The sequence below is a fragment of the Heterocephalus glaber genome, unplaced genomic scaffold (genome assembly GCF_053883595.1).
Source record: "Heterocephalus glaber isolate CG9 unplaced genomic scaffold, H.glaber_assembly_v1.0 deba00001537, whole genome shotgun sequence".
NCBI classification, from domain to species: Eukaryota; Metazoa; Chordata; class Mammalia; order Rodentia; family Bathyergidae; genus Heterocephalus; species Heterocephalus glaber.
In genome coordinates, this window is record NW_028258332.1 from 1603430 (window position 1) to 1627554 (window position 24125).

A 24125-nucleotide genomic window follows, 5' to 3' on the forward strand; every position below is an offset into this window, starting at 1 on the left:
TGAAGGAATTAAGTCAATCTACGTTTAGCCAAAGGCGCTGGCATCACATCGAGCCCAGCTGATTTAGACACACTCCTCTGTCCTTTTCATCACCTGCGAGCCGGGGAAGCATTTTTTCCCCATGTCCAAAGTGCAGGGCAAACTGCTCCCTCCACTGATTCCTTACGCAGCATCACTGTGCTTCTGAAACCAGCGCTTCGGCTGAGGCTGAGGGCGCTAAAAGGGAGCCAGTGTGAGGGATGCAGAAAACACACCAGGTATACCGTGGACAATTTACTGCACCGAGCTGCAGGAACACCGTGATGTATTGTCCACCAAGCCCATACATTTGAAATATAAAATTGTTTTTCATTTTTCACTTGGTGTCTCCCTACCCACAGCATAAATCTGATCCATGGAGCTGTGGTGGAAGGTGACAGAAGATTGGAAATACTTTTATTTTACTTCATTTCATTTCACTTTATTTATTCATATATTTATGCCACACCTTTTCCGAAACGACGTGATGGAAAGAGGCATTCGAGCAGAGGCCCAGCGGTCACTCATGGGCGACAGGCGCCCGGGCTCTGGGAGCAGGCTGTGTGCAGGTTCTGGGGTGGCTGTGCACTGGCCCCCAAGTGTATCCGATTCTCCACCTGGCGGGGTGGAGGGGGTGCTGCTTTAAGTTGTCCCCCGCCCAGACCCTGCTGTACAAGCCTCTGTAGTGGGTCTCTGTGTCCGTCTCGGATTTACTGTTCACCGGGCTGCTATGCATTGGTTTTAAACCAAAGGCTAATCATAAAACAGTACAAGTTCCCATTACTGTATTTATGGCTACTTTCTATAGCCCTAAAGTGCTCTGCTTGGGGTGGAAAGGATTAGAATTAGCAATGCAAATTCCATTCATGTTGCCAGTCTTGGGTGTTTTCAGGTAAGAACTTGGTGTGGCAGCTCACACCTGTGCGCTGGGATGGGTGTGGCAGTGGATTGCACCTAGCTCTTCCTGTAAGCGATTCTGCAGCAAAGATCTTGTCTGATACATGTGAGATATACACTAATGATGAATGAATGGTTTTAGACTCTCACACCATGTGAGTTTGTAAACTTACAGCACAGCTGCATCTGTAAGATAAAAAGCATCATATCAAAATAGGGGCATGTTTCAGAGACTGAACAAGCCTTATGTGTTGTAATTAGATTTTCTGATTGCACAAGTATATATATTCTTATATGTATATAAAGATTTAAAGTATATACATGTGTATATACACACAAAGGCTGTGCATACACGTGGATGATGTGCTTGTGTGCACACACATGTGACTGTGAGTGTGTCACCTTTCCTGGGCCAGGAAATTGTCAATGCATCTACCACAGCATACAGAATTCTCGAAAGCACATTTCCCACTGTGCCAGTTCTGATCCCTGCAGAGTAGCCCCGTGGACAGAGCCGGCCTTCTGGACCATACTGCCCCGCTCTGAGCACCGGGAGAGAACCTGGGCTGGTGGCAGGTGGCAGCCCCTGGAGCTGTGTGCTCCCATTTAGCAGAAGGATAAGCGCAATAGAAGCTGGTTGTTTGTGCCGTGGCCCGTCAGCCCAGGCCCGCACAGACTTTGACTTCCCTGTTGGGCCTCTTGAAACTTTGACGGGGCTTTGTGAATGCCTTGCCGGCAAGGTGAATGATAGACTGGCTCGTATGTTTTCTTGGTCACTGTCACTTTGTCCGTGCAATGCCTTCACTGCGAAAATGCCTGACCACTCAACTTGGCCCGCTTCAAGTCGTGCTGCTAGCGTCTGGAAGATCTATTTCATTTCTGATCCGATCACTGGCCATCTCCTCTCAGTTACTCATCAGACAGGGTGGTGGAGGTTGGGGTCTCCAGGAATAATGGGCTGTTGATGTTTTTAATCACCTGGCAAAACGGCCTAATTAGAGAACCTTAACAAACATTTGCGGAATGGCTGCTGTAGGCCTTCAGTTTAAGTGTAATACTAATCTGGTTAGGTTAATTGCAGTTAAATTGTCTTTCAATGACTAATCCAGCGGACCGTGGATGTGGATGGTAAAGCATCTTCATTTGAATGATAAAAGACCACCCCACGGGGCTGGAATTATTCTGGGGAGCCCTGGGCCTAGGAGAAGTCTGTTTTGTGAGTCAGTCCCAGTCCATGGGGTGACAACTTTTGCTTCCTCACGGTACCATGTTTCACAGCCGAGACAATCTGTTCTGGGTCAGTATTAGGGAAACGTTACTCTTTGGTGTTGGAACCATGGGGGTGAACAATTCACTTAGCATGCAGTTCATTGGCAAGCACGGGACTGTCCCAGGGTACATACCCATGTGACGCCTGCAGAGTCAGTGTGACTGTCACGTGGTGTAGAGATCGGATAAATACTTTTCTCAAATCGATCCTATTGACTGTCATTAAAGCTAGGAGCTCAAAACAATGAAGTGGTTTCTAATGTCCAGGCTCCAGGTGGAGCCTGCTCTGTCTCTTCCTCTTTCCAGTTAAGAGCATCATTAAATGTATGAGCAAACAGCACATTGAGTGGCCAAGTGTTTTATTAATTCATCATCAGAATTATCTCAGTGCATTAATATTAATGGCTTCAAATTGGATTTCATGTACGAGGCAAAATAAATATGCAGATAGTAAAGAGCTGCAGAGCCAGAGCCTCCAGCTCTGCCCGAGAGGGCTGCAGGTGCTGCCTTGTCCACCTTTCTTTGCGGGCTGGAGCCCGAGACCAGCATGAGCGCAGGAGCTTGTGGCAGGTGGCCCCTGCTCGGAGACTCTGACTGCATACCTGAGAGAGGCAGGGAACACGAGGGGGAATGGCACAGGGTGTTCCCCGGTCAGCTTCCTTCCTGGACGCAGGTGTGAGGGGAAACCGGGCCACAGTGAGTCGTACCAAGGCAAGGAAGGGCGGGAGGCCATGATCTTTTTCTTCAGAAAGGTCTGATATAATCCAAGTTAGGTGAACCATGCCCCGAGTCGTGTTTCTGCTCTATATATGTATATATTTCTAGCCAGGCACAGCAGTCTGCTAGGGCTGCCGCCACGAAGCTCCCCACGGGGTGGTGTAAACCTCAGATACTCAGCCGCTCGTGTTTCTGGAGGCCAGAGTCTGAGACGGAGCTGAAAGGACCTGGCTTCCGCGGCGGTTGGGCTGGGATCTCACCGGCCTCTTCTGGCTTCCAGTCTCCGCCACCAGCCCAGCATCCCGTCACACGGCTCAGTCGTGTGGGCCCTCCTTGTGCGTCTGTCTTCTTCGGAGGACACTGGCCACCCTAGCGACCTGAGCTTACCCTGTCTGCAGCTGCAGAGGTCCTCTTCCCAAGCAAGGCGCCGAGGCCGAGGGCCTCCATGTGCCAGTGAGGGGACACACGCGCACTGATGAGAGCAGGGTCACCGAGAAAGGTGCGCTGAGTCCGCCCACCTGTAGGCTCCAGGGCCACGGGGGACAGCAGGGCACTGTGAGGGGCTGGGGCTCAGGGCCTCCAGGTGGCCTTCATGATGGGGCGGCCTGCATCTGCGCTCTCACCAGGAGGACAGGGAGCAAGGATTCCCCAGCCCTCAGCTGCCTCCTTCTAGCTCCGGATGTGACACTGCTGCCCTGAGCAGTCACTGAGCGAGGGTGCGTGGGCTGGGGAGGCCCCACCCAGGGCTCCTTCGAGGGGCGCCCAGTGGAAGGGTTCCCAGCAGGACACCTGGTGTCTGGAAGGATCTAGGCCTTGAGGGACAAAGTCCAGCGAGGCACTGCACAGGGTCAGCCACGAATCTCTCACAGTTCCGCCTGAGAAGGGTCCCAGCGAGCTGGTGCCGATGCCACCAGCATTGCTCCGAACCCTTGTCCTTCTGGGAGGACCTGGCCCTGCTCAGGTGTGGGGGCTCCTTGGTGGCCCACCCCAGGCCCACAGCTTTGAGGGACGATCTTCAGGATGCAAGGCTGACAGCTGACCTCCTACAAGCCACATGGACTCTGGGCAACACACCAGCCCTGAGGCCGCCCGGCCCCCTCCAGATCCCAGCACCAGCAAGGCCCCCTGACGCCGGAACCCAACCTGGCCAGGCCAGCGGCTCCTCTGCAGTACCCCAGCCCTGCGACCTCAGATCGCTGGAATAAGCTTCTGTCATTTAAATTCTTCTTTACCCCTCAGAACACTGAGAAACCTGCATTAAGAGATTATGTTACTACATTGCAATGTGCTCTCTTAGAACATTTTGGAATAGACACGCAGAATCCAACATGATGGATAATTTCTATTTCTTAAACTGTATTTCAGACCGGCAGTTAATGATTTCTGAGATTAGACAGGAAATGAACAAAATCTTGTAATTAATTTAACCACAAGAGAGAGTTGATTTTTAAGGGAGAATAGAGTCAATGAAAATCGGAATGTTTCTATGTAGAATTTCTTTCTCAGGAAATTCAAATTCACACTGTAGTGAGGGAAGACTACTTTTTTAGGAAGATCTTCTCTAATCAATTTTCCTATACAAATACTACTGGGACCTGAAATTTGGTAGCACTGCTATTTTGTTCAGGAAGTTTGATCTGAAGTTCTCCATGTCTGTGTTTTCAGCTGTTTAACTGTTGTCTGCAGACCCAGGCATGGTCAGTAAGACTCCATCAAACAAAGCAGAGTGTTCTATCAATCGCATTCCAGCAGGAAGGAAAGAGGCATTGGGGCCATGGACTAGCCGGGGTTTCTGGGGCCATGGTGGAGACCCGTGTCCTTCTGAGTCCCCAGGGAAGGCTTCTGAAGAGTCTGAGAGACCTGGGGCAGGGGTGGCCACTTGCCCAGGATGAGGGCCTGAGGCGAGCTCCGAGCCGGACTGCTGCTGGGTCCCGGGGCTCTGAGCACACCTGGAGGTGCTGTGGCACCCACCAACTACGGGTGAAGTGGCCGCGTCTGTCTAGGGCTCTGTCCTCCGAATGCAGACCGAGTGTGGAGACACTCCTTAGACCTCCGGCATCCTGCAGCTGCTGCCCTTGACCTGTCCCACACTTAGACATGCTATTCCAGTGTTAAAGTGCTTGAGAAATATCAGTGTATTCTAATTGTAGCCAAGCTGAAAATACACGAGTGGATGTGCATGTGTGGGAGAAAAACCACGGTTTGACAGGAGAGCACAGTCCTCTCCTGGGTCCACAAAACTGAGGGAGAAAAAGTGGCAGAGCCAGGAAGATGGAGGTAGGGTAGCTCCAAAGAGCAGGCGACGAAATGGGCTTGAGACCACTGGCCTGCTTTTCTTCCTTCCTTATCTTATTTACTTTTAGGATTGTCTCAAATTTCTTAGTAGATTGTTGTATTGTTTTTGAGATAAACATTTTAAGAGGAATCTCAGTCTTGCCAAAAAGGCCCTGTGTTAGGTGACGTCTTTCTTGAAACTCTGTGTACATATCCTTACGCATCCACACGCGAGTAGAATTTCACAGAAATTAAAGCAGATATACTGTCAAGCATTTTACTGTTGTAAAATAATTTAACAATGCAAGCTTTCATATCAGCACCTAAAACAGAACTGTGTAGTGCTTCATAGTGTAAATGTACCAGAGGTTTTTTCTTTTGGTAGAAGGAGATTTCTCATTTAATGAAAAATTCACATATTTCCTGGTTTTTCTAGTATAAATAATGTTGCAGTGAACATACCTGCACACAGTGGAAATCTGTTGCAAAGATTTACTTCAAAGTAAGGACCAAAATGTATAATAGATGATATGAATTGGGAAGAAACTGTCCAAAAGGAAAGGGAGACTGTGAAAGGGGTGGAAGGGAAAGAAAAAAATTGATGAAAGAAGGAAAAAATGGAAACAAAGCTTTCTAAATAAGAGGGGAGGGGAGGAGGGGTTGAAGGGAGAGAGCGGGATTGGGAGAAAAAGAGGAATCAAGCTATATCAGGTGCAAGTAAAACCCCCTTTGATGAAGGTGAGTGCTATGTGCATATTTATTTTGCACCAAAAAATTAACTAAAAAAAAAACCCAAAAAACCAAAAATAAAACTAGTAACAGTTTACACTTCTATAAATTATATACAAACTTTCCTCTAATATGGTGATCCCAAAACAGTTTCTCATTTTCATTTTCACTTTGTTAATTCTTTGTGCATTTGCACGCACTTTAAATTTCTGTAATTATAAGTATTACTCTCTGGTATATCGTATTAGGTTTTTTTTTTCCTTCTAAATACTTTGTAGATCCTCTTCGTGTGTCATGGATGTCAGATAGATTGTAAAGATATTTTTCAGTTTGCTAAATAGCGTTCACCTTTGTTCATGGCTATGCTGTCTTTTTTTAATGCATTCAGCACTACTAAGGTATATGTATGGGAGGCATGTAGGTTCAAAAAGCAAAACAACAAAACACTCGTCTCTCTCCAGATACGTGTGCATGTGTGTGTATATGTGCATCTATTTTAAACTTTTGGTTCCTCCTCATAAATGACTCGGTAAAGATGCACCCATCAGAGTTGGAGAGCCCGTTCCCACTGCTGTGACTGCTGTGTCTGTCTCTCTCAGCGAGGGTCCCAAGCCTCCCTCTGGCCGCGTCTGTGCTGACAGCTGAGCATGTGGATGCACGCAGCATCGAGTGACAAATCTGTTTTTCTTTTTTTCTTATTTTGTCATGGAGGTGGCATTGTTTTAATATAAATTAACAGATTTTTTATTTACATCTCCAAGTTTTGAGCTTCCCTTTAAGTGCAGGCTGATATTTCTTTAATTTTTCTTGAAGAATTTGACTTCCAGTGGCTGTAGCACCATCTGCATATTCTTAAAGGTAATTCAGATCACTCTTTGTAATTATTTCATGCACTTTCACACACACACACACACACACACACACACACACATTCAACCATGCCCAGGCTCCTGACTTCAAGCAGCTGGGAGGCAACAGTTGTGTGTTGTTTAAGCTGTGGAGCTCTGGAGTCTGGAAGCGGCATACAACTCACTTCCTCCTACACAGAATGTGGGTGGAGCAAATCAGGTTTAGCCTACTCACTCTTTTTTGTTCTTGGATATTTTTAGACTTCTTTTCATTGCCTTATTTTATGCTGACAATCCTCCTAAAGCTCTAACATGTTCAGTTAACTTAGGTAAACACATTTTAAATTGTTTCGTTGAAGCACACTTTTTCTCTGAATACCTACATTCAATAACTTTCCTCACAGATAACATACTTCTCTCATTTCTCCACACAAAGCATTCCTGTTAAAACCATCTGCAATCACATAATTACATGTTTCCAACAGCATTATCTTGGGACTCAAAGATGTTTATATTTAAGGTCAGTTTTACTGATTTCTTTGTTCTTCCCAGTGTGCTAAAGATCACATTTTTTTTTTTTTTTTTTTAGTTCTTGCTTAGTTTTGTCTTTCTACTAGTAATCTTTGCTATTGAATATGTTTGACAACTTTTGTTTTGTGTTCAAGCTTGTTTTGGCAAGTGGTTCTCAGTGTAAAGTAGTTTTCATTCTGAACTATTACTTTCTCTGGTGTCAGGCCCCCTGTTTGGGATTAAAGCTTCTCTTGCATTGTGTCTGTTTTCCTGAGTGTGTACTTTTGGAGCTGCTGGCTCCACTGCTTCTGTGCCACTCTCCTACAGCCTCCCTGCGCCCAACTCATTAGGGACCCTGCTTAAACCTCGGGGGAGCTTGGCTGTGAGTCCACACCTGGGGCAGGGGTGACAAGTCCTCGGCCACTGCTGGTGCTGTCTGGCGGCTCCTGCTCCCCTATCACCTGTGGCAGAGGCCCTGGTCCTGAGCTCTGTTAGCCCAGCTCCAGGCTCTGACCTCAGGTCTGTGCTGCCAGGGAGGGCAATATGCCCTGGTGGCCCCGAGCTCCAGAACATAGCTGACATCAGACGGGTCTTTCCCTGTGTATTTCTGCTCCGCCTCACTTCCAAGCGTTTCTGAAATCACTGTCATCCTTGTAGGAATTTGTCCATATTTGGGAGTATGATTTCTCAATCTGGTTTTCTGCCAAGTTGCCCGATCTAAGAATGTTTGATATTTTTCTTTTTTGGTGTGAGGGTGTTCTGCTGGCCCCTCTTTTTGTCCAATAACCTCCAGAATTTGTTCTTGCACAGTGGATCTCCCTGGCCATTTTTATGACGCGCAGAGCCAGGGCAGGGGATTCTCATCGCTGCAAGCCCTGCACGATCCCTTTCTTCTTTGGGAAGCAGCCCCACAGTTGTGATGTGATGTGTCAGGAGAAAGACTGTTACGTCACAGCCCATGGCTTTCCAGACGTGAAACCGAAGGAAATGTAATCACCCCAGCCTTTTGGTTAAGATAAAGTGTGAACAAAGTGCACCTGACCGAATCTCTCTGTTAGTCACCGTGGTAACCTTTCCAGCTCAGTTGAGAAAAATGGCTGCCACAAAGCCCATCTTCCAGTTTGCAAGACTTCGAATACTATTAGCAGTTTTAATTACACATATAAACAAATTAATTGGTTTTGTCTCCTATTTAGTATTTATAATTCATTAGGAAACATTTTCACCGATCTGTTCACTAGCAGTTATATAAAGATTAGTCTCTCTTGTGTGAAAAGAGGTGATCACAGTACTTCAGGAGAGCTTCGGCCCTGCCTCCTCTCCACTCCTGTGGGAACACACTTGGGCTGGCACACAGGCAAGGAGTGGGCCCACGATGGCTCAGGTGTCTTTCCTTTGTTTCCTGCCAAGCCAGCCATGGCACTGAAGGCAGCAGTGAGTGGGTGGACAGCCTTGATGCCCAGCCAGGTACTCAGGGAAGCTGAGGTCCTAAGGGTGGCTGCCACCTGGGAAGGGAGCAGAGCCCAGGCTTTTTGAGTCCATGTTGTCAGCCTGGGGAGAAAGCCCCACACGGGTCAGCTGCTTGCAGGATCCACAGGCTGAGCTCTCTGAGGTAGGCTGCATCCTGCGTGGCCTAGAGATGCTCGGCCACAGCCTGGGGTGGGGTGGAGGCTTTAGGCATTCCTCGTTAACTTCGCAGGACAGGGCCCTAGGGACACCTTGCTCCAGAAAATCAAATCTGCACTGACATTGTTGACATCAGTGATTGGCTTAGAAAGAATAGGACTGGATGTAATAAAAATGTTGCAAGAGTTCCTAATTCCAGTTCTCCAATAAGCTCCGCACCCACACGTACTCAGGGTTCAGAGTCCTCGCCAGAGTGGCCAAGGCAGCTGGGCACCCAGAAACCACAAGACTTCCAAACACTCATGGGAAAGAAGACTCCTGAAGGATGATGAAATAAAAGTGAGAATGTCTCACATATAAAACTGAATCAGAGAAATACCTAATTCAGGAAAAATTAAAAGTTGAGTTGAGTCTAACCATTGAAATGTTAAGTAACTAAAGTTGGGGCTGGGGATGTAGCTCAGTGGTAGAGCACTTTTCCAGCAGGCTCAAGGCCCGGAGTAACTAAGAAAACAAAACAAAACAAACAAAAACCATAAAATGAGTTATGGCTACTTGCAAAGCTGGAAAAAAACCTTAATTTGTACTTACAAAAAGGAAATAAAAGTATTAGATGATTTCCATCGGTGTCTGAATGTTTGCAAATATGGCCAATCCCTAAAAGCTATTATAAGTGCTAAGAAAACAGACCAGGAAAGTAAGTATCTTTGTCTTTTTTTTTTTTTTGGTACCGGGAATTGAACTCGGGTCCTTGCGCTTGCTCAGCAGGCAGCGAAACTACTGAGCTAAATCCCCGGCAAAATAAGTATCTTTGAAATATTTCAGTCAACATTGACATGTATGAATATAATGTGAATGTATGTACATACATGTATGGAACCTGTTATTTATTGTATGTGTATTGTAAAACAATCAATTTTAGCCATAGATTTTTCATTGAAAATTATAATTATGTATATTGAAATTTTTCAGAATGAAATTTCTTGGATGAAGTAGAATTGCAATTCTAATTTTATGTTTTCCAAAAAAAAAAAAAAAAATTCAAGGCCCACCATATTTCTGTGTGCTGGTTTCCCAATTTGGGGGAAGAATCATGAGTGCTGGCTGCTGGATTAGAAAGACTAACTCTCCGCCCAGAAAAAGTAACTAAAACATAAAAATAAACAAGCATGTGTACACATGGATGAAAGGATGGATGAATGGCTGAAAGGAAGCTTCCAAGCTCAGGACTGTAGATGTGTACACTGCAGGCCAGGACGCTTAGGAGAGGGTGGACGGCCCCCTCAGTTTGTCCTCATAAATCAGCACAAGTGCCTGCTCAAAGCCAGAGAACTGAAGATCTGAAGCTGGAAGTCAGGGATCGAGATACCGAGGCCAGCTTGGGAGGCTGTCAGAGTAGCACTCCTTGCCCGTCCAGCTTCAGTGGCTTCAGGGATGCACAGGTGTAGACACCTCACTCCAGCTCTCCCTGCATCTTGCATGGCCTTCTCCCTCTGCTAGTAGGGACATCACCAAGGGATCTGAGGTTACTCCAAATCCAGAGTGACCTCGTCTTGACCTGATTGCATCTGCAAAGAACTTATTTCCATACAAGGTGACATTCTGAGGTCTTACAAAAAATTACAAGGGAAGAAACAGAAGACAGGGATAGTGAGGATAAATGAAGGGGAGACAGGCCCAAAGGGAAAGGGACAACAGATGACTTTTTCATTTTAGATATAAAAATGTTTTATTCAGTTTGAGTCACTGTAAAACTGATGAAAAATACGTAACTTTTTGGATAAATATTAACAAGTGACTCCAAATATTTTCAAAAGTATGAATCATCAAAAAAGTTTATTATGAGTCTCAAAAGATAATCCATTTTGGAGTTGAGACTCTATAATCAGTTTTGGATAGTATGTAGTGTTTTATTCATTACATTTTCCTTACTTCTTTGTGCTTTTATTATATAACAACAAATTCTTAGTAAAGATACTACTTCTTTGATTTCTGCTACATATTATTTTTAGTATTCTTTCAAATTATTCTGTCCTATTAAATATTTTCATAGTCCAGAGATCTCAGACTCTTCTCAAAATGGTCCTCCAAATGCTGTGACTGTCACCCTGAATGGAATCTGTGTCTATCCCAGTTGACAAGTAACCTCTGTGGTGCTGAGTTAGAAGATCTGTGCGACTCAGAACAGCAGGGCAGGAACAACTAGTGTTTCTGGTTTTCAGTCAGTTGCCCTGATAACATTCCTGCCTCGTGAGCTCACTGGTTAGGCATCTGGTGCCATCATGGTTTAGATCTAAAATGTCCCCCAAAAGTCTCATGTGCTTGGAGGTGGGTCTGGTTGGAAGGAACAGGTCACAGGGGATGTGATCTGGAAGGGAGCATTCTTCCTGCCTCCTTCCTTCTCTCTCTGCTTCTTGGATGCCATGGGGTGAGCAGCTCTCCTCCACCAGGCCCTTCCACCATGCCATTTCTGCTTTGGAGCCAGTTGACCATGGACTGAAACCTCTGAAATCACAAGGCAAAATATCCTCTCCTTCTTTAAGTTGTGGGCGTCGGGTATTCTGACCCAGCAATAGGAAAGTGACTGATACACTCCTCTTCTGTAAAGTCAGGCTGATAAACTCACCTGCAGCAATGTTGTTGCTACTTTGAAGCAGAAAGGCTATGGAAACCTGGAGCTCTCCTGAGAGTGCAGTGTAGACACAGTTTCTGGGCTCCTTGTCAGGAGGGTTCTCCATAGTCCCCAGCAGAGCAGGCCCTACCCCGCCTCCTCCTCTGTGACTGTCCATGGCTGAGTGTGGTCTTCAGACCCTGTGTGTAAAGATTGCACATGTCTTTCCAGAGATGAGCAATAGTAACCATGCTCAGGCATTGTGAGTGCAGGGCTGCTTGGGTCCTGCACCCACTCAGGGAAAGGCTGCTCAGCGCTGGGCCTACTTGTGGGTGACCCTTTCACAGATGTGTATCTCTAAGAGGGGTAAGGCTTCAACCCTTCTGTGTGAGGTTTCTGCAGCTGAGGCCTTCGCTCTGCAGTCCAGGCTTTGCCTCGGTGAGAGGAGGGGTCTCTGAGTGCTCTGAACCATCTGAGCCACTGGTATTCTGCAGGGCATCAGAGAGCTCGAGGATGGCCACCCTCCCAGGCCTGTGTCCGATCACGCTGAGCACAGGCCCTTTGAGCTACATGGCAACAAACCCAGGATCCTTTCATCAGCCAATAAGAAGACCCAGATTAGCCAGGTAAGGTACACCTGCCTGTAATCCCAGCAGTCTGGGAGGCTGTGGCAGGAAAATGGCAAGTGCAAGCCCAGCCTGGGTCACTTAGAGAGTGAGGCTTAGAGAGACCTTGTCTCAAGAGTAAAAAAAAAAAAAAAAAGGACTAGGAGTGTTCCTCAGTGTGTAAACCCCTGGGTTCAATTTCTAGTACCACACACACACACACAAACCACAACCCCCCCAAAACAGATCTAGTCAACCAGCAAGGCTAACACATAAAAGCCAAATGTTACTCATTCCACTGAATTCAAAATGAAGTGCTCTCTCCATCGCAGTGCAAACACACAGCATTGTGTGATTGAAGTTATAGTGGCTTCCACATGGGACCCTGGGTTGCTTACTAAAACCCCAGAGGGGTTTTAACACTCCATACCATCAGTCCTCTTGGGGATTTTTTGGTTTTTTTGTTTTTGAACAGAACTAGACTCAGCAAGAGCCCAAATCACAAAGCGCCCAGAACTACAGCAAGGTCCACGAGCAGCCATGCACACTTCAGCACATGCCCACGTGAAGCATGCGCATCAGCATGCACAGATCAGAGCATGCGCAAGTCAGCACACGCCCACATCAGGCCGGCGCGTTAACATAGGACCACGTCGGGCATGCGCATACTGCACGCATGCATCAGAGCATGCGTACTTCCATCTGAGATTCTGCCAGGTTGAACAAGACTCGGCCTTTGTGAGGCGTGCTCAGGTACTGTTTACACGCGTGAAGACAGATGCTGCTCTAAGAAAACATTGTGTGCTCGATCATTTTGTTCAGCAGAGGATCATTTTAAAACATTAGCTTTCTGAGTGAGAGGGAAGAGCTTGAGCTCAGATCCTGAAGTTAGTCTAAACGGAAACCGAGGACAGAGGAGGAAATCTGCCTGGTGTCTCCTGCACCCAGAGGGGGACGGGTGCTGGCTCAGCGTCTCCAGGGTTGCCTGAGGTTTGTTTAGTTAAGGGCTCAGCTGAAGAGTCGAAAAGGAGGAGAATCCTGACCCCTCCCCTCAGGCCCCCATTCCTTCCTGGGTCATCTGTGCTCTATCAGGAGGAGGCGGCGAGGGCGCTGGGACGATGGGGAATTGCAGTTGAGTTATTTACTTTCCCAGTTGAGTTAATTAAAACTCTCAAGCCTGAACCTATTCAAGCTAAATAATGTAATTAAAAAGACAGTTCTTCACCTGTTCATTGTTGCTTTCACAGTAACAAATGTTCTCCCTAAAATTACAAAATGGTTTCCATTTTTAATCTCCTGGCTCATGATTTTCTGCTCCCAACTTTCTGATCAGCTCCTTTCTAGTTGAAGGTGAATTGAGCATACAGCTTCCTAAGAGGGAGGGGTTGTCCCATTTAATGTGGACTGCAGAACAAAATAGGTGATACCGGCAGAAAATCAGTGAGCTGAAGGTCTCCAGCCTGCTGGTTTCACTCCATTTCCTAGAAAACAGAACAGCTTTACAATTGGAACACCAACTATGGTTTGTTATCTCATTTTTAAAGTACATTGTTAAGATTAATGAGTTAATAAGTATTATGTGCACAGATTATGTATATGCATATAAAACCCTATGTAATAACTTGTAAATAATTCTTTGGTTCAAACTGTTGTCCACGCCAAGCACTTTTGAGTGTGAATGGTTAATTTCTTGTATGACCCACAGTTTGGTCCAGAGTGCAAATCTGTAACCATTCAACATCAGGGTTTGGATATTTCTCTATATTTTATATTTTAAAACAAGTTCACATGAAGTTCATAGAAAAGGTAAATTTGTCATTTCGAGCTGCAACCTTAAGTAGAAAGACAATGGGAAAAGAAATAGCTGTAAGGTTACTGTAATGTTTTAAAGGGACTGCAATAAATTGCCAGGACGTTTTTATGGAGTTTTTTAACCTCTGGCCTTTGGAGGGGGGGAAAATCAATAAGATATTAAGAAAATCATGAATTAATGTTTCATAGAGTGCAGGCATCAGTAAGAGTGCTGGGGTGTAGGTAGATGTTCAGACCAGCAGCCTGGTGCTGCTCACGTGGAGGTGGAACCTCAGTGACATTCTGTGAGGGGCCACTCAGTCATTCTGCTCATGTCAGTGGGAGACTTTATAGCATTACAGGGTGTGCAAAAAATTTAGGGTGTTATCTGGGATGTTAACAGATCCTCAGAGGAAGTGACAGACAGGCCTTTTACTTGAAGTGAAATCACTTTTGGGAGGTATTTCCTGAGGACGTCTCATTCACTCACGTGGTATCTGGCACCCTGGGCTGTGGGATTGCATGTGGAATAAATGAAGTCTTCGGACCTCGGGTAAGTTGAGCAGAAATGGCCTCTTTGTTGGTCCCCATCCCCTTTCTTGGTGACCTCCTCCCTTCTTTCCTTCACGGGGCTGCTCAGAGAAGTCAGATCAGAGCCTCTGTCTCTAATACTCCTCCACACTGCATTCCTTCCTCCTCTAGCCTGTACCTTTCACGCTTAGGACACTCCCCAGAGATCTGGTGGGCAGTGGAGCTCCAGGAGTGGGGGTGAGGACCCTGCCCTGTGGACCATCGTGTCTGCACCAGGAGAGGGGCCAGTGTCCTGCTCAGTAGGTAGAGCCGAGTGCTTCCCCACCAACTCTTCGTCCTCCAGTGGTCCCAGGAATGCACAAGCCATACTGATCCTCAGTTTGCAGCTGAGAAGATGAAGGTCCTAGTGTCCGGCCTAGAGGCAGAGCTGGATTTGACGCTGTGTACTTTGGCTCTCAGATCCCAATGGACAGGGTGGAGGTGTTGGTTCTCTGCGGAGGCAGGCTCCTAGAATGCGTTTTCTCCTCTCACAATCACCTTTTGGTGGCTGCCGTGATTCCTGGTGCAGAGTTGAGGCTTCCAGGCTCAGCCAGTCCCCGAGGGCTGCAGAGGCCACCTAGAGTCCAGGAGGGCAGAGATTGTTGCTCACTTCTATCCTCCCAGGAAGGATGGCCCATTAGGGTTCAGTCCCTCACGGAGGAGCTGGGAATCTCCAAACGCGGACTGGACCCGAATGTACTACTGTGGGCCACTGTCCTCACTCAAGTCTTGGTCTGGTTCGCAGCCCTAATTGAAGCTACCTGAGGACAGGGAGCTGTTCATCAGCAGGCAGCTGAGGTGGGCTTCTTCCTCATGAGTTGAAGGGGAAGGGTGGTCAGGGGCCATTTGATCTCCCAGCCCTTGAGCACAGAAAGAACCACCTAGTTCTTAGTGTCACAGCATTGCGGGCCCCAGGGATGTGAAGGGTCAGCGCAAGCTTAGACCCTGAGAGCCTGTGTGGCCATCCCTTGGCTGGCCCTGGTGGGGAAGGGGTCAGGTGGAGATGAGCACCTGGTGAGGGAGCATGGTTCTCAAACAACCAGCACCTCTCAGGCCCTTTGTGTCCTTGGTCTCCTGCACGTCACCCACCCAGAACATAGCTTTTGCTTAATCTGAAACATTCAGTGCAGGAAGAGCCATCAGTCTGCTAGGAGTGGGACCCAGCTGATGTCACTGCTCAGCTGGCAGCAGAAAGGGGAGAGGAGAGAAACTCAGCTCAGGAGAGGATGAAACGCTGCCCTGTGAGAGGCAGGGCTGGGGAGGTCCAGCCCAACTGGACACAGCCAGAGTCACAGAAGCAGAGTCGCTACAGAGAGAGCCTGGTGGCAGGAGAAAGTGCCCAGGTCCTGTGTGCCTGGGTAGCGCCGCCTGCTCAGGAATCCATGCTGCAAAGGGCCGGTTGTCCTGGATAGATCCATCCAGCGGAGGCGGGCAGAGGTCACAGGGCCTTTCTGCCTGCACAGTGGCCGGTTGTTCAGTACAACTGCCATCAATTCAGGGTGAACCATTTTAGGGAAAAAGGGCTTTGTGAGACCAAGTGATGAGAAGGATGTGGGAACTAAGAAGCCGTAAGAGCCACAGCTGGGGACATTTGGTGGTGCCACTTCTTTATTGCAGAGGAGGTGGCACCAGTGTCTGTGAAGGGGAACCGGTGTGAGCAGCACTCACAGTACGAGCGGTGCTGTAAGGCCAACCGACGAGTTTTCACCCAACAGTGCCCTTGGCTCCAGTAACCTCTGGGCACCCAGGCGATGCTGAGACACTGGGGTCCTGGTGGCTGGGGAGGAATCTCAGCTGTGGCCCCAGTTGTCTGTCCACAAACAACATGCAGTTAGGTCCAGACAGCACAGCGGAGGGTCCCTTTGGTCCCTGTCTGTCTTGGCACTGTTTGCTGCAGGAGGCCCGTAGCCTTCCCCTCTCCTAATGTCACTTGGCCTCAGGTATAGTGAAAAGGCACACACTGCACACAACTCTGCTGTGAAGTACATCACAGCCGTGAGGGGCACAGCTTTCCCTGGAGTCCTGGCCTGATGTGAGCGTGGGGCTGATGTCATATCAGAGCTGACATTGGTGAGCGCTCACACCAAGCTGATGTGGGCACTGGAGTTGTGCACGGACAGCCTCACTTAATACCAGCAGCCACATGTAGAGGAGGGCACCATGGTGACCACCATCATGAGAAAATGTGGAGAATTAGAGGAGATAGAGAAGCAGACAGGAGGAGGAGGACCGGATCAGAAGGTGGTCATACAAAGCCCAGAGACCTGCAGACAGACCCACAGGCCCGGTCACAGATGTCCAGCCTCCTGCTGCTTCCACCTGCTCTGTGTCTCAATGCAGAGAGGAGGGAGCGACGCGTGGGGGACCGACAGCATAGCCATGACAGTGATTGAGCTGTGGTGATCCTATCAGCAGAAAGCCATCCTCAGGGCTGGAGGCTGGGGCAGGGCTCAGATCCTGGCACCATTCTGCACCACTTGACACCAGACAGGCAGCATCCTTTCGTGCGCTGAGAAGGGCCAGTGAGCCACATGAGAGACGCAGGCAGCCACTGAGCAGCTCTGCTGTGAACCACAGCCTCTGTGGATCCTCCCTTCAGCAGGTTCCATGGCAGGGGGAGGACTGAGGTGATCAGCCCACGGTGACAGGAACCATCCCTGGCCTCCAAATGCTCCACGGCCTTCTCTGCCTACTACTGGGCTCCTGTATGGGTGTGGGCTCGGGCAGGCCAGGGCACCGGTGCTCTGCTTGTGTGAAAGATCCTCATGGGCAGCCACGTTACAGCTTATGCACAAAATGGACAGTTGTCCAAAATGTCAGATGTTTTAACAAGATGGCCAGAAAGAATGCGTTCCCAGGGGGTCCGGCCAGGCCTTCTGTGGTGGCTGCACTTGGACTTGTGGAACACAGAGTGCACAGGGCAGTCTCAGGGGCGTCTCGCATTGCCCCCGCCTTTACAGAAAGAGGCAGAGCTGCTTTGAGCCTCCAACTTGAGGGGCCGCACTGGGAGTGAGCCGCCTGAGGCTCTGGGGGAGAGCGAGCACGCAGTGTTAAAAATTCATAACAAGCGCTGCTTTCGATTTCAAGAGCTACGGGAGCAAAAGGCTTTTCTGCAGGGCCCAGGGAGACAGAGTTCAAATATCGTGAGTTGCAGGAACAGATCAGAGCCTGCTCTTCCCAGTCAAAGCCTACAAGGCAATTCTTTACAGTGTCTCAGCCCAGACAGCCGGAGGATGACTGAGCCTAAGACGCCAATTTGCAGAGTTTTGTTCAGCCTGTAAAATGAATTGTTTGGCTGTGGAGTCAGAGGCAGGTGGAAGGCAGAAAACAATAAGGACCCCACAGCTCTCCAAAACGTCTCCCATGTTCCTGCCCACGTGGCTCCCCCTGGCCCGTTCTCCAGGGGCTCCTCGTACAGTGAACAGCAGCAGCCCACCTGCATTAAGCGGGGAGGTGGAGAGAGCACGCCCCCGGGATTCCTTGGGCTGGAAGTGGTCTTCCCAGAGAACCCGGACCCCTTCGGCTGGCTGAGGAGGGACAGAGCCCCCGCTGTTACCAGCAGAACGTGATAGACACAGCTGGACAGCTGCGGTGAGCAAACCAGGCTCAGGGGGTCCTTGGCGTCTCTGCAGGGCACACGGTTGCAGGCTGGAAACACCCAGAGATGTCGGCAGCGTCAGTTTGGGTACTCTTGCAGAAAAGCAACCTGATTCAAAGTGGAAGAAATGAAGGTCTTATCCCATTCTCCATTGCAGATGCTGGGGTTTTTGATTGCAGAATCCTGGTATGTGGGAGTCTGAGTGACAAGAATACACCACAGCATTGTTAAGGGGAAAAGAGGAAAGCAAGCCATGAGGGCCCGGACGGCTGTGTCTAGGGAGGCTCGTGTGGGAGTCCGGAGGAAGCTGAGGCTGACCCCAGCATGACTGCCCTGTGACGTCCTCCTCTCCTTCCTTCCCCAGCTAGTGTGTTTCATGACTGTGTGGAGGTAGAAGGCCTCGGGGGTGGTGCCCTTCTCAGAAGTCAGTTCCGAGGTGTGCGTACTCAGAGCCTGTGAGTCGGATGCACAGTCTTGATTTGCGTGCACAACACAACGAGAGTGTGCAGTACAGACTTCCACATCACAAGAAGTGAACGCAAGGACGTCCTGAGCCATGCCACCCATGGGAATGAGCTCTCTTGCCCAGGCCAGAAGGAGAAACGCAGTGGTTCCCTACGGGTGCCTAATTGGGTCTTGAAGGGAAAAGGGGTGTTTCATACATATGGCGGCCTTCTGTTCTGCTTTGGATTTTAAATGTCTCCTGTGTGTTAAAGGCCTAGTCAGCGGCCCCAGTGCCTATGGGCGAGGCGGAAGCTGTAGGAGGGTCCCAGTGGGAGGAAGTTAAGTCGTGGGAGGCATGTCCCTGAAGGGGAGATTGGGACCTGCCCCTTCCTGTCTTGCTTCCCATCCTTCATGAGCTGAGCAGTTTTCTTCCACCCTGCACTCCTGCCGTGATGTACTGTACACCGCAGGCCCGAAGCGGCAGGACCCAGTGACCATGCATGAAAGCCTCTGGAACTGTGAGTCACTGTAAATCTTTCCTCCATGGAGTTTTTCAAGTGTTTTGTTATAGTGAAGGAAAGCTAGCGAACATACCTCCCTGGATATTTCAGGGAGTAAAGCAAGAGCCCCGTTTTGGTGGAGGTGAGTGGAGTTGCAAGGGGCCCACTGCATGTGTCAGGTTCCACCAAAGCTCAGGTGCACAGTTGGCACAGGAGGAGAAATGTCTGCTTGGACTTGGAGTCCTGCCTGGCAGAGTGTCTGCACCACTGTGTTTTCTTCCCTACCCCTTCTCCCTTCTCAGTGGTTTTCAGGGGCCATGTATGTAAGTAGGGGGTCTGATTGTCACTGTTGCCAGAAGGTATTGCTCACCCGTGAGAATCAGAGGCTGACACAGGAAGAGGCTAGGATGCGGAGGATCAGAGGTGACTCCATGTGAATCTGAGCACCCTGCCCGCTCTGGGGTTGCCTGCCTTTTTCCGAGTCTGCAGTGTGCCAGTGAGAGTCCCCACCCCCAATCCACGGTGGGCCTGCAGGTTTCTCGGGGCTGTGTCAGCCAGGGAGGGAAATGCACCAAACTTCTTTAGTCTGCGTTCAGGACCTTGAGCTCCCAGGTCACAGGCCTGTGCTGTGCTGAGGTCAAAGGTCCCGGCCCAAGAGACTCACTGTTGGGTTGGTTTGTGATGGGGAGACATTGTATTCTACAGCATGACAAAAGAGAGGGAACTCACTGGCCCGAGGACCCTGGTGACAGGATGACTAAGGGATCCACAGCCCAGGGGAGAGGCAGAGAGGGTACAGCCAGAGAGGTGCTGAGGGCTGGACTTGTCCCTGTGTGCAGCCACACTGCCCTGCCTCCTGCATCCCCGTGGGAGGTAACAGCGTGGGACCCACAGGCCTGCTCAGATGGGCCAGCATGAGGAAAGGGAAGTGACCTCATCTGGGGGATGCCTGGGGCAGTGTTGCAGGTGCCCACGACTGTCTCAGCTCTGCTGTTGGTGAGACCAGAGAAAGGTTAGGACGGCCTTTGTTTGCACATGATTTAATCACCTCAGAAACCAAATGCAATTATTAGACAAACTATTAGAACCAGTTAGAGACCAGAAAGGTAGTGAGATACAGAGATCAACAGCACCTCTTTGAACCAGCCGTGGGTGTCCAGAAAATACAGGAGATTCCTAATACTGCAAAGACTCCAAAATATCTGGTGGATTAGTTGTACCAGAATCACACAACACCTTACGGGTAAGCAGTTAAGTTCTAACACAGAGCATAGAAATGGATGGGACTCTGTGCTCCTCGTCAGGACAGCTTAACACCTAACGATGTCCGTTTCTCCTGAGTGTGTAAAGTCAGTGAGCCCTAGTCAACATTCCCGATGAATGTAAACTGAACGGGGGGCGTTACCAGTTCCCACCTCCAGGGAGCCCTGAGTCAGGCATGCAGAGCCCAGGTCAGCCGGGCCCAAGTGACGATGGTGAGAACACCTTGAGAAGAGCCCGTGCGCGGCACACATGTATTAGAGAGAGTGATTGGGCAGCGTGGCCACGCCAGCTCTGCGTTCTCATTCACCTGGATGATGCTGAGTAATTGTCAAGAATCACAGCTGACGGAGATTCAATTACTGTTGAGCACATAGACTTCAGGGTGCTGAAATAGTGGGTTCCCTTTTATTCGTGGGGGTCTATATTTTATTTTCTTAGAAAATCATTAGAAAGAGGCAATTGAGTAAAAATTAAGTTTTCTTTTAAAGGGCTAAGTAAACATACACTCCGAGGTTTGATTTCAGGTTTCCTTGTATTCTGAACAGTGGCCGAAGTAATAATCCCAGTGCTGGTGCCAGCGGCCACTTGTCCCCAGCCCTGGGGGTTTTCCTTCCCTGTGCCAGGACTTCAGAAAGCTCCTCAGACCTCTCCAGCTTATGGGAGTCACACAGAGTATATTTCATAGGGATTGAGCTCCTCTGAGGGTGGAGCAAGTAGTGACATCTAAGAAACAAATGCAAAAGTTGAAGGCTAGACAAGAAAATGACATACAAGAGGCAGCTGACAGGAAAACCTCCTGTTCCTCCAGCAGCATCCAGGACATGGAACGCTTCCACGCTGGCCTCTCCAGGCCTCCATCTTGGCCGCGGGCAGTGTGTGTGGGGGGTGCTGGTGGTGCTGAGTATTATGGTTATATTGCTGTGAGGCTGTCGGCTCACATAAAGGCAAGCCGGTTATGGTCAACTACAGAGACAAGGATAACATAGACGAAACCAGGCGGGACAGCGGTCGGGAAAGGGGACAGGCTTGGAGAGCTGTGTTCAGCAGACATAGCTTCATGGAGCTCAGAGTGAGGGCTGCTTGATGTGTGAGGAGGGAGAGCAGTGCGGCCCATAAGAGCCTCTTGCCACGTATCTTTTCTGTGGCAGCCCTGTATTAACATTTCCGCCGTGAAGGTGTGATGATCACATTTATAGTTTCGCATCTCTCAGAGAGCAGTGGGTGTCTGTGAACTGTGCATGACTACTTCCTGTTGAAGGGTAAGAGAGGTGTTGAAAGCAGTGTCTTCGAGCGTGGAAGCAAAAATGAAAGTGTCAGCTTCTTGAATAATACTTCTTCCTCCATCAGAATTCATAAGAAGCAAAACAAGGGGGAAAATTTAGCAAGAGAAATGTCATCCTCGATAAAATAGAGCTATTTCTACAGTGACCTATAGGCCAGGAAGAAAATATGTCAAATCTCTAAGAAGGTGTTACATGCCCCAAAATTACACAGATCTGACAGAGCCGAAGCTGCTTCTTGATTGCAGTGAGATCTAGGGTTGTCAGTGGACCAAAGAAGAACAGAGCCAGTTCATCACCAAGTGATACCACGAGAGAGCAAGCCACAGAGACAGGAGCTCTGCACAGGGCTGTCCTGCAGCCAGGCTCCTCACGAAGGTGCTGTGAGGCTGGAAGAGGACAGTGTGGAGGGCGCATGACTCCCAGACCCTGCAGGGAACCTCTGGAAGTTGAAGGGAATGATGTTCTGCAGATCAAATAATTGTCAGATTTGGCAAGATCTGTTGAAACCTTACATCCCGTTAGAAGCTGAATGTTCTTGCGCATAAATTCCCTTGTCTCTTTACCCTCTTCTTGGCCAAGAGCCAGTATCATAAAAATGAGCAAAAGAAACAAAAAAAGGAACCGAACTTAAAGATGAAGGAAATGAGAGAAAGACGTTAACATAAGCCAAAAAGTAAATGAATAGCGTACACAAGAGAGTCAGAATAGTTAATTCACCACAATCTCAAAAGAAGACATCAGCTACTCCCAGATGAACTCTGATAATAAGTACAAATGTTCAAAGGGAGGACTCCATAATTACAGAAATAGTAAGTGAATGATTTGGCAGCGTTTTGAGAAAGATATTTATAGAAATTAAGGACATGAATCAAGGTGAAAAAACTAGAACAAATCTAAGTCAAAACTTAAGGACATGGTAAATAGGCTCTAGGAGAACAGATCATTTTAAGTGTGTGGTGCAGATGTGTTGGAAGTTTTGCTGCCCGACACACAGACCTCTTTCTGTGTCTGGAAAACACTTCATTTTATGCTAGAATGCTCACCCAAATTCAGGAGCAAGACAGTGGTTTTTTTTCTTCCAATCAGCACCTACAGAAGATTGAATGTAAAAGAAATTTTTTAGAAAAGTCAAAGGCAGGTCTGTGGAGAGAGTCCAGACTGAAAGGGATGGAGGAGTGAGGAGGAAGAGGGAGAGGAAGAGGAGAAAATGAAATCCAGAATACATATACGGACCATAGTCCAGTAATCTCACAAAAGTACAGTTGGTGTCCAGAAGAGGAAAGAATGAGCAGAAGGAATATTTGAAGAGATGAGTAAACAGTTTCCCAAACTAATATAACAAGATATAACCCACTGATTCTAGAAGCTTAGTGAACTCAGCAGCAAACAAAACACAATCCAACAAATGCAAACACACCCCTACATGCATCACAGTCAGATTCCTAAAAAGGCAGTGTATCCTGAAGGATGCTAAAGAAAACAGAAGTATTGTCTACAAAGAAGCAAAAATTAGACTTAATTTGACATGTGAACAGAAGTTCTGAAAGACAGAAGACAGTATATATTAAAGAGTGGAGGGAAGGAAGCGGGACACTTCTGACAGGAAATTCTCCAGCTGTGCAGCAAGGACACTGCATAGCATTGTTACATGTGCTGAGCAAGTATGAGAATAAACACAGTGACATCAGTGTACAAAGCCAAGACAAATTCCCAACCTGTGTAGCACAAAAACAGGAGGTGGTAGAGGACTTACATCATCCTAAGATAAAGCTCAGAAAATATTAGTAATCGTAGTCATTTAAAGTAAACTGTAGTAAACAATGTTCAAAACCAACTAAAGTGTTAAATATATAAAATCAGTAAAAATAGGGCAGTATCTTAGCTTCACTCTTCTTGTTGCTGAGACAAAATACTTGACCTAAAGTTAAAGGAGAAAGGTTTATTTTGGCACAGTGTTTGTAGAGGTTCCAGTCCAAAATCCACTGGCTCCAAGGCAGCATGGCATGAGAGAGGGGTATAACAGGAGAAGCAGTTCATGGCATGCAGAAGGCAGCAAAGCAGTGAAGTCGTGAAGCAGTAGCAAGTTATGGTAGCAGCCCTCTTTCTGTCCCTTATATTCTATCCAAGCTACACACTCTCAGGGTGGGTAGCAGTCACACCTAGGGTGGGCCTTCCCATTATACACACCCAGGCCCGTGCCAAACCAATCAGTGGACTAAGTAATCACACACCCCTAATTATACCATCACTCACCTCTGAAAAGGCCCACCTATGACCACATGAGGCCTTGGGGGGTGGGCATCTAGACACAAGCCTAACTGGCAGACAAAGAATTAAAGAGTGAATTAACGAGTAAATAACAAACTAAAACCAAATATCTAGACCATCGATTTAGTTTAAATATATATATGATTATGCTAAATGGGTCCATTTACATTGCAAAGACTGTCATGCTGAATAAAAATATAAGATACAACTATAAGCTATGAGAGGTATATTTTCAATATCATGACAACATTACAGATGCTAAAAATATTAGATAAAGGTATAAAAGGTTTAAAAAAAACTTTAG

At 48.0% G+C, this 24125-nt stretch overlaps 1 long non-coding RNA gene across 2 annotated transcripts in view; it reads left to right on the forward strand.

Annotated features, from left to right (window-relative positions):
- The first annotated feature begins 12729 nt into the window (after positions 1–12729).
- The window catches only part of LOC110349269 (uncharacterized), a 35953-nt gene continuing 24557 nt past the window's right edge, over positions 12730–24125 (forward strand). For both annotated transcript variants that reach the window (XR_002395103.2, XR_015442164.1), the window contains exon 1: positions 12730–12857. This is a non-coding gene — a long non-coding RNA (uncharacterized LOC110349269). The remainder of the gene's footprint in view (positions 12858–24125) is intronic.